The sequence below is a fragment of the Lichenostomus cassidix genome, chromosome 4, assembly GCF_008360975.1.
Source record: "Lichenostomus cassidix isolate B80296 chromosome 4, HeHo_3.0, whole genome shotgun sequence".
Classification (NCBI taxonomy): Eukaryota; Metazoa; Chordata; class Aves; order Passeriformes; family Meliphagidae; genus Lichenostomus; species Lichenostomus cassidix.
In genome coordinates, this window is record NC_139484.1 from 20224857 (window position 1) to 20235070 (window position 10214).

Genomic DNA, 10214 nt, shown 5'->3' on the forward strand with positions numbered 1-10214 from the left:
TGGTTGGAGTTTGTGGAAAGAATTCCTGTGGAAGCAACTAATTAACACCGTCCCACATAGAATGAAAAAGACAGGATAGAAGGGCTGCATGTGACACGATGGTTACGCTTCTTAGTTATACCAGAAGTTTTTGGGTTTTTTACTGCTGTGGAAGGTGTATCCACAGATTCTGGCCAGAATATCCCACTGCAGTCCCTAATTTGGGGAAGAATATTTTCCTTGGTTGTTTTTTTTCTCTTAGACAAATGGTTACCGTTCAATACAACACAAATGATAGAAACCATGTTGTGGTAAAAGCTGTTCCTTCCACCTTAGAGGAACACCTCATAAAATGTCTTGAAGGTGTTGGCCTGAAGGTTTGTATAGTCAAGAAATGTTTAGAGTTGAGGTAAGAAGGTATTTGAGGGTAATCGAGGCTTTTGAAAGCTTTCAGAACTCGTGAATGGTTGTATTTTAAGCATAGAAGGAAGATGGCAGAGCCACAGCCATTTAAAACAATGTTTTTAGTGGTATGAAGGTAGAACATGAGTAATTGGGTGTGAATTGAGGGCTATCGCTTTCGGTAATGTGAACAGTTAGTTACATTGTACTAAAAATGTACTCTTTTCACAGTTTCTTTATGCCACCAGGGCTTTGTAGAGGGTTTGTGTGGCAAGGTTTTGGCAGAGGAAGGCCTCAGGGGTGGCTTCTGCAAGCGGCTGCCAGAAGTTTTCCACACATCCAAGGGAGCCAGTGCCATAATCCTGTTTACAGAAGTAAGTGTGTGACTGCAGCTAGAAAAAGCGAGGAGTCTGGCAGCAGTATTTGCAGAAAAAAATGTTTCCTGTAGCTTGGAATGAGTAAACAGTAACACTTTGAAGGAGTGGTTTAAATCAGTCGTCATGAAAATTAATCTTGAGTAAGTGAACAGAAAACTTTGATTTAAATGATTGTTTATATCAAATTACAGTTGTATTGTGTCCTAAAGACTGATTTTTCACTGTTTGGTAACTACTAAAATGTGTTTATTCTAGTCTTCATGCATAATTTACAATTCCTTTTTGCTAATATAGAGCGTATGGTATAGTTACATACAGGGGAAACATTTCAGACTTTAACATAACATCTTAATTTTTATACACATTTCATTATTTTGAAAGATGAGGACTGTTTAGTTTCTTCTTTTGCTAAGTAATTATTACACTTTTACTTGTGGTTCATGCCAAACTCCTAGTCAATAAATACAGGAATTGAAAGAAAATAATGAGGAAAAAACCCCTCTTTTTGGTTGCTTTTATTTAAATAAAATTACTTCAAATGTATTTGAACCTTCCTCTTGAGGAGATTGTCTGAATATATTCTGCACTGGAAAAGGTTTTATTAAAAAAGTTGAAGTATACTTGTAGGAAGAGAATGCGATTGGTTTGATCACTCAGTCTTTCAAGTGTGTAGAACTAGTAGAGATTATCCTGTCATCTCCACCCCTTTTTTATTTACATGTAGAAATAACGAAAAAAAAATCAGCTGAAGTAATCCATTTAAGTGAGCTGGTTGAATGAACAGAAATGAAGGAAATACTGCCACCTTGCTTGCAGAAAAAGATTCTTGTCAAAAATTGGTTCAACCATTTAGCAAACCAAGATTAATCCTTCAGCAGCTTGAAAAGAAAGTCCATACTGCAAATTAATGCTGTTTTTGTAATATTAGTATTATTATTTTGTTTTGCAAAGCAAACATATTTGAGTTTTAAATCAACCAACCTGATTGATTATATTTTTACTGTTTTATTTTAGAGACCCAGAGAAGTTACTAGGGAATAACTGGGGTTTTTTTGCCGTGCATTTAAGTGAAGCACAAATCAGAATCTTCCAGAAACCAGGTACTTTTCTTCATGTATAAGGAGGCTGTATGTGATTGGAGAAGCCTGTCTTTTAGCAAGGCAGGGAAAATGTCATTCAGATATATAAATGTCTAATATTGCTGCAGAATATTCGTTCTTTGATGTGTTTTGGAAGGAGCAGCAGTTCATAGCGCTATCAACTTTGTTTGAAGTAAGTGCAAGTGCATGAAATTATATTCATTAATAAAATCAGGATAAATCACATTACTAAAAGAGCTGTAATGGTACATAAAAAAAATACAAAGAGATGGGCTTTATAGGAAACAATCTTGCTGAGTAATAAGAATTTTACTTGGGTTTTTTTTGCATTCCAGCCCTAGCATTCTGTTATCTCTGCTGTTCTGAGCCCGAGAACAAGTGCAAATCTGTGGCGTGCAGGGGCAGTGGCTTTCCTCTCGCTGGTGGGGCCGGGGCTGTGTGCTGTAGTTCGGCTTTCGGTCGTTAGATGCCGGTAGCTCCCCGGGCATTCTGCGCTCTGGGTTTTCTGACGTGTTAAGTGCGAGCTGAGAGCACACAGCAGGGACTTCGGAGTGGTGTTTTGGTAGGGGAGCACAAGCAGTACACTCGATGCGTGCTGTCCCACTTCAAAAAAAACCCCAAAAGAATCCGTCCCCCCCCCCCAAAAAACAAAAACCCAAACCAAAAACAAACCCTAAACCACACCACAACAGAAAAAGATATTTTTGACTGCAAAAAAAAATGAAGGATTCAGCCGAGCTCCAGAACACATGGCTGAATAATGTCCAGTTCTCTGAGCTCGATCTGTCCCAAGCCGTTGTACTACAACAAGACTGAGGTGTAAATAAAGCAGCAGGGGATTGTCAGGTTGTTCTCCCTTCTATTCTGCCTCTGCCAGCTGTGCACAGAAATGCACTGGTTTTTTGGCTTAATGCCATGAGAGGCTCTTTGTATGCATTAGTGGCTCCCTGTGCTGTGGCAAGGTCAAGCCCTACTGTTGATGTGAGCAGTGACAGAATTGCAGCATCTCCTTGTGATTAAGATTATGCAAAGGAGTGTCACTGATAGCACACTGCTTTGCTGAAAATACTACTGTGTTCCTTGGTTTTGTCAATCACTGCGAGTAATGGTGTTTGAAATTACAGATTTCCCACATGCTGTGTTGCATTTCAGTAGGATACAGGCCTTCTGCATGTTCTCAAGTACAACATTCATGTGCATTTTGTGTAAGAGTATTAATTCAGCTGATGATGACACATTGGGGCATTTAAACTGTGTATGCCTCTACAGCAGAATGTTTTCAGTGATAAGCCAAATTAACTGAATAATGCATTAACTGGAAAGGAAAACAATCAAGTAAGGCTGCCACAGTTAACAATGTGTAGTTCCTCCTTAACTGCAGACCTTTTAAGCTTTTTTTCATCTCAGTCTCATAGCACAGAACCTCTTGAACAAGAACTTCATTTTGTAGATAAGGAAACTGGAACAACAAAACTTGATGATATGTACATGATCATCAAGGAAGTGTCTGATACATCTGGAAATGGAGCCTGGTTGGGTTCCTGGTCTCTATTCTTGTGCCTTCACTGCCACATTAATTTTCCATTTGCTGTACAGCTTTATATGGTAATAGCGTTGCTGTTTTTCACAAGACAGTCTGAGCTGGTGTCCAGATTAAAACAATGGCCATGACAACTGTTTTCTCTTTGATAAAGTACCATAAAAAGGCACAGTGCTTTCAACTAAGCACATGTGTCAACAAAGAATGCAATGCCTGTTTCTTGACTTAAAAGTTTCTTTTGTGAGCGTGAAGTTCAGACTTCACAGGATGCTACTCCATGGATTGCCACTGCTTTTTCTGAAGTCAGTGAGGCTGCAGCTATATAAGTGAAGTCTGAATTTTGCCTCCTAGTTTCAAAACAAGCATTTAGTAATCAAGTAGACATCAGAGTGTATTTTGTGCTGGCTTTTAACTCAATGATATGCAGCATTGCAGTTGACAAGGCTTTCGTTGCAGCTATGGCTCAGCTTGAGTTTTAAGGTTGCTAAAGAAATGTCTTGTTCTCATGCCATATTTGTCTTGCGCTTTTTTTGTAATTTATTTGCTTTAGAGAACAGAACCAGACTTAAGCATCTGTTTCTCAATGAGGCTGGGTATTTCTGGGGGGATGTAGGGGTGTTCTCACCCACTATTACAGATGGTTTCACTGAAGAACAGAACAGTTAACTGAGTAGCCCAAGGTGATTCAGTGAACTGATCAGCCTCCCTGAAAATGTTAAACTCTTCTGGCTCCTTGTCTTTTAAACTCGTCTAGCCGCTAAATCATGTTGGCTTCCAAATTAAATGAAACTTTGCGAACTGAAAGTCACTTTTCATACTAAGTGTCCATCTTATGTGGGAAAATTACTATAAAAATATTGCCTGGGAATGCTACCAAAATTGTTTTAATAATGTTAAAGAAAGCTTTTTTACATCAAATAATTTATTATCTGTTGACATTAATTGACACAGGGTATACATATGAAAAGTTGAATGTTTTACTGAACAAAAGCAGAAGTGTGTGAGGTGATGTTGTATTGATCTGCCCAGCACAAAATAGATGCTGCTTTAAAAAAAAGACAACAGTTTCTGCCAGTATAAAAAGAAAGGGAAAGAATTCTCTCAGAAAAATATCTTTTCTTGTTTAGTGATTTTTAAAAGACAAACATTTCCTGTTACTCAAAATTTTTCTTTCCAAAATTCAAAAGCTTTCTTCTGTCTATGCTTTTCTCTTTCCTATTCTTTCTGCTCCTGTTTGGAAGGTGTTATGATAGCCATGAAAATTTGAGGCAGTAAGTGAGGAAAGGTTTGTGAGGAGAACCTGTTATTAGACTGATAGAGTGGTAAAAGATTACCATACTTTAAGGCACAGGTGTGATCTGAGGAAAGGTGTGTTTATTCAGGACCTTCTCTGTGTCTCTTACTGTGTCATCTTGTGTAATAATAGAAAAAACCCAAAACCTTGGCTTTTATTTTTCATTTGTCTGTCCAATTTCTCTGTCCATCCTCTGTTTTCAACCCTGAAATCAAATTTGTGAAATCAAATGGAGAAAAATATGGAGAAAGTTGAATAGAAAGGGAATGCTAAAACTTCTTTTTTTACTTTTTCACCGGGGGGTTTTGTTTGTTTTTGGGGTAGTGACATAATTTCTAATAGCAAAACATTACTTAAATGAGGAAATGCTACTGTATAAATAAATTGTGCATATAAATTTATGTGAGACAAAACCTGCTAACTAAAACACACACCTCAGTTTAAAGTTGAACTTGCACCTTTGTGTCTTTTTAAAACTAGAGTTTTAAAAGTTGGTTTTGCATACCAACTTTTTAGACAAAATACGTAACTTTCAGTTATGTGGCTTACAATGTAATATTAACTACTTTACTGATGTAAAGGCATTTTACCAACATTTCTTCATATTTCTTTTAGTTTTCTTAAAATACAAACTTTTAAATGTAAATACTTCTCTGAATAAAAATCTTCCCTGATTTGCTAATAGGGAAAGCTAAAGATACATAGTCCAAGCTAGTGGATTGACATAGTTGTTGCATAATCAACTATTCCAGGATAACAATTCTTGTTTGGATTGGCTTTTCCAGAACAACAAGTAATAAATAATTTTTCAAAGTAGAATTACTCTTCACTCATTGGGTTATTGTGTGCTGGAATAAAATACTCACCTGAGAAGATGTAGTTCAACCAAATAACCCTTTTGTAACAAATATTTTAGTTAGTTTCTCTGAGGTAGCTCAGGTAAAATGTTGGCATCCCAAGGTTTTCAAACAAGGGGAAATTAAGTAAGTTTTGACTGAAATAAGTACCTACCAAGGTCATTGTATCACTCCTAACTCATCAAGACATGCAGTACGGAATTTCAGAAGAACAATAATTGGGAGATATTTCTCTACAACCAAATGTTATGCTTCAGGTGGAGATTGCTTGACTTCTCAAGTAACATTCACATTCTGTTCTCTTCAACATTATCTTATTTTCCTCTAGCAACAAACTCAATATGCTTGCCTAGCACTGTTCTTTTTCTGCCCTGAGTCTAGGCTAGTGGAACTCTTAAAATTTCCAAAGGGTTTCCATCAGTTGTTACAGACTCTGAGCCCTTCCTGCTGATCAGCAGACCATCATCTCATTCAGATATTAGTCCAATGCTCAGGCAGCAGAGCGGTGACTGAGAGAGACAGATAGTGTCTTCTCCTGCTAGATTAATCACATAATTGTCTGTCAAATTACTCAACTTTCCTCCACTGGCACTGGAACTGAGACTGTCTCTATTCCTGCCAAAGAGTATTCCCCTATCTCTGGCTGTATTTTAAGCTTTTCCAACTTGTGCAGGCTATCTTTGCCTATTATTTTTCTGACATCATACATTTTGCTGTCAGTAATCCCGCAACACACAAATAATTTGTTTTTTATGTCTGTAATTTATGCTCCAGAGTTGAGCAAATTGCTGCACTTCAGACCCAATCCAAAGTCTAATTAAGTCATTGGAAACATTCCAGTTGACTTCACTGGGCTTTACATCAGGCCCATAAGTAGTACTTGCCTGCCACTGAGTCAGAACTTATAAAAGACAAACAAAGCAGAACACTTTTTTACCATTCTTAGTCAGAAAATACCAAGCTAAGGAAAAATAGCAAAAAAGAATCAGAATGTAGTTTAAATTGCAACTATTTCAGCTGCTAGTCCTGAATAGTGCTTCATTTTACAGTGTGACAAGAAAAGAAACTACTTAAGCATTACAGCATTAAAGGATTTAAGAAGTTTCTTTCATTTATTTTTGATTTTGCTTCTTGTATTTCAATTGCCTATTTAGTGGATTCTACATCATTCTGATATGAGTAAAGCTCTTATGATTGCTAAATGTTACTTTTGTTTTCAAAGTCTCATTTTATATGTTATGGGCAGCAAAGTGCTGCAGCTAACACCAAACGTGTGACTTGCTTGATGAACAAGAAAAATTAAAAAGAAGAGGAAAAGAATCAGTATTTATTATTTCTTCTACTGAATCCAGGAAGCACTGTGAGAAACAGGGACTCTTGCCTCTCCTAGTAATGCTAACAATTGTGCAAACTGTTAAACCTTTCTTGAAAAAACTGAACTTGAAATATTTAAAAGAAAAAATTCACCACACTGATTTTTCCCCAGGGGTGCAGCAGATTCTGTAAGGTAAACAAGCTGTAGCACTGTGGTGTGGGTGCAGGTGGCTAATTAGTGTTCATCCCTATCTTTAATCCCAGGGGAAGGGAGAAAACCTTTTAAATCTCTCTATCAAAAATGGATGTAGCCAAGCTTGAAAGGAGGCCATGACAAGCTGACTGTAGAAGCTGTGTGAACAGTTAATTCAATTAGATCTTTAATGCAAATATCTTTGGAATACTGTTGCATTTGCATATCCCTCAGCTAGGATTTAAGTCAACAATTTTAGTACATTTTTCAGCATCCACTGAAATTAAATCAGTGAAATACTTGTGAAATGTAACTTCAGCATCTAGAAAACAACAGATTAAAGTACCATTTACGGACTAAATGAAAAGGAAGATTAATTGAGTTTTAGGGCACCAGGGAAGAATCTGAAGAACCTGCCAGAATCTGAAGAGATGGATTCTCACAATTCTAAACAGGTCGTATAAGGTCAGATTCACAGATTTAATTAGGTATCTAATTTCCTTTGGGCTTCTTAGTGATGTTATAAGTTTCTGGTTCCTAGCTTTGCAGGGCTTGGTTCTGTGGATGTTTCTCTCCACAGCATGTCCTCAAAAATAGAAAAAAAAAATAGGAGGGGAGGAGGAGAGCTTTTAAAGTTGGATGAGCTCTCTGATCTGGTTTACTATTCAGCTCCACAGACAATTTCAGTAGAACAAACAGGGCGTCAGCACAGGCGTGGAAAGGATCAGTGATGAGGAAAGGGCTCTGGAAGCACTTAGCTCTGCCAGTGTGAGAAGTGGCCTTGGAACCAGAGAGCCTCATTTCCTCAGGCCTCATCTACACTACAAAGTTTTCCAGGAGAAGTTGCCTCGTGCTCCCACATGAGTTTGTAAACTGGCAAAACATAATCCTTAGTCTGGGTGAAACTTCCCATACCACAGCAGCCTTCAGCCACCAACCACTCTGCTCATGACATATCAGCAGTGGCATCCAGAAGCTCCTGCCCCTGCTCATAGCAAACATTTTTTAAACAATCATTTTTTATATAGGGATGCATGTCTAACAGGTCTTCTGAGAGGTGATGGCAAAGTATTCTGGTTTTATGGATAATACCCACTGCTATTGTGTTCCATTTTTCTATGGAAGTGAGCCCTTTGCAGTCAGACTGTTACATGTAGTACACTGTAATAATCTTTAAACGCTTTATATCAGGAAATTCTTCCATTTAAAGACAACTTATAAATCATAGTTATCAAGAATGAAATACCCAAGTTTAAAAAAAAGAAAATATCTTCCATTGCATTCACATCTGAGGGGAATGAGAGGAAAACAGAATTTTCTCTCTGTGAGCAGGTTTCCGGAATTTAATTTAACTGCATTTGGGAGACCTGTCTATTGGTGTTGTAGCATTTACACTGTGTGGTGACTGATATTGCATTGCTTGGTAACTGTTTGGACAGGAAAAACAATATAGTACAGAAGCAGAAACACATGCTGTAAATCAGCTTGGTGCACACAACAGCAGGAAATCCTTGTGAATGCAACAAGTGCATGAGGTAGATACAATAGCAAAGAAGCCAAAACCAGGGTAAATATTTTGTGCTGATTTCCTTACACAAGATGTTTGGATCGGTTGCACTCTTCTGTGTTTAAGCCAACAACATGTTTCTTTTCTATGAACAGTGACAGTGGCAAGTGGTTATGCAAAGAGGTCCTCACCAGGGAAAGCAGCAGAACTGAATGAAAAGTCTGTTCCTGTTTCTCACCTCAGTATTTGATCAAATACACTAAATGGAGAGAATAGATTTATTTTTAAAATTTTATTAGTTGTCTGAAGAATGTCTGCTGCACAAATAGGAGTATTGTTTGCATTTTGAAACTGGTATTTTTTTTGCTACATCAGTTCAGTTCTGGACATGCTCAGTAAGATTTGCACCAGGAGCATTCTAAGTCCTCACAATCTCTTTATTTAGTGGAAACGTAAAAAATGAGGCCATGACATACAAATGTGTATGTCTGTGCTAGTATAGGCTAAGCTAAGGCTTTTGGAAATTTTTGATAGTACTTCTCATTCTGGTGCTGAGAACTTTGTGGAACAACAGTGTGATTTGGAAAAATGAGACCAAAATGTGCATAATTTCAAAACTGGGAAGGTTTCTGATCTTAATTTACATTTTTACTCCTCTTTATGCAGTGGTATCAGTAAACACACAATCATGAAAACTTCCATCTCAGTCATAATGAGTGTGGTTTTCCCCTCATCCTTGAGTATAGATATATAAAACAGTATTATCAAAAGCATAGAAAAAGCTAAGAAATACTTTCATATTTCTTCATTCACTCCACCCTATTTCCAGCGCCAGTGTGCCTGGAGCTCGAGGCTCTTTAAATCTCTCAACCCTAACCCTAGGAGAACCCTAACCCTAGTGACAACCCTGACCCTAGCCCTAGTTAATTACCCGAGCAGTACCTGGCTTCTCCGGCTGAGAAAGATGCAGGAGCAGCCACATTAGGGCCTTCTCACAAGGTCCTCCATCCTCATAAAATTATGACATTTTAACTTTTGGCAGTTTTGAGTTTAATATTAAAACCTCTTTTATGCACTAAGCAGATTGATCCTATATTTGAACTAAAAGCCCTCATTCTATGATTCTGTGATTCTGTGATTATATAGATTTAAAAATATTTTTCTTAAAATTTTATTTAAAATATATCCCCAATTAAAATATCTAGTGTTTATAGCTATGGGATATAACAAGATGGAATAACTATTTTATATGAAGGAAATACATAGAAATAATGAATAAGCAATCTGACCCTGCAGCATTAGCCCTTCTTTGCTATCAAATAAATCTTTACATATGCTTTCAAACACTCCTCTTATCTAGACTCTGCAAAATTTTAAAATAATGTATCTTTAGACCAAGAAATGTTGTCCCTGTCAGCTGTAGTGAGAATAATGTACAGGAAAAGGTGATGTAATGATCATATCACTTACATTATTCTCTCCCTAATGAATAATCTTCCACACTGAGGATGAGCTCACTTACTATTATTGGAGCCACATCTGTAGGCCACAGCTCTCTGCTGAATGTAGCAGAGTTTGGATGCTGTATAATCTGCCTGTAGCTAACACTTTTCATTAGAATTGCAAAACCATTATATGTGCTACATATGGA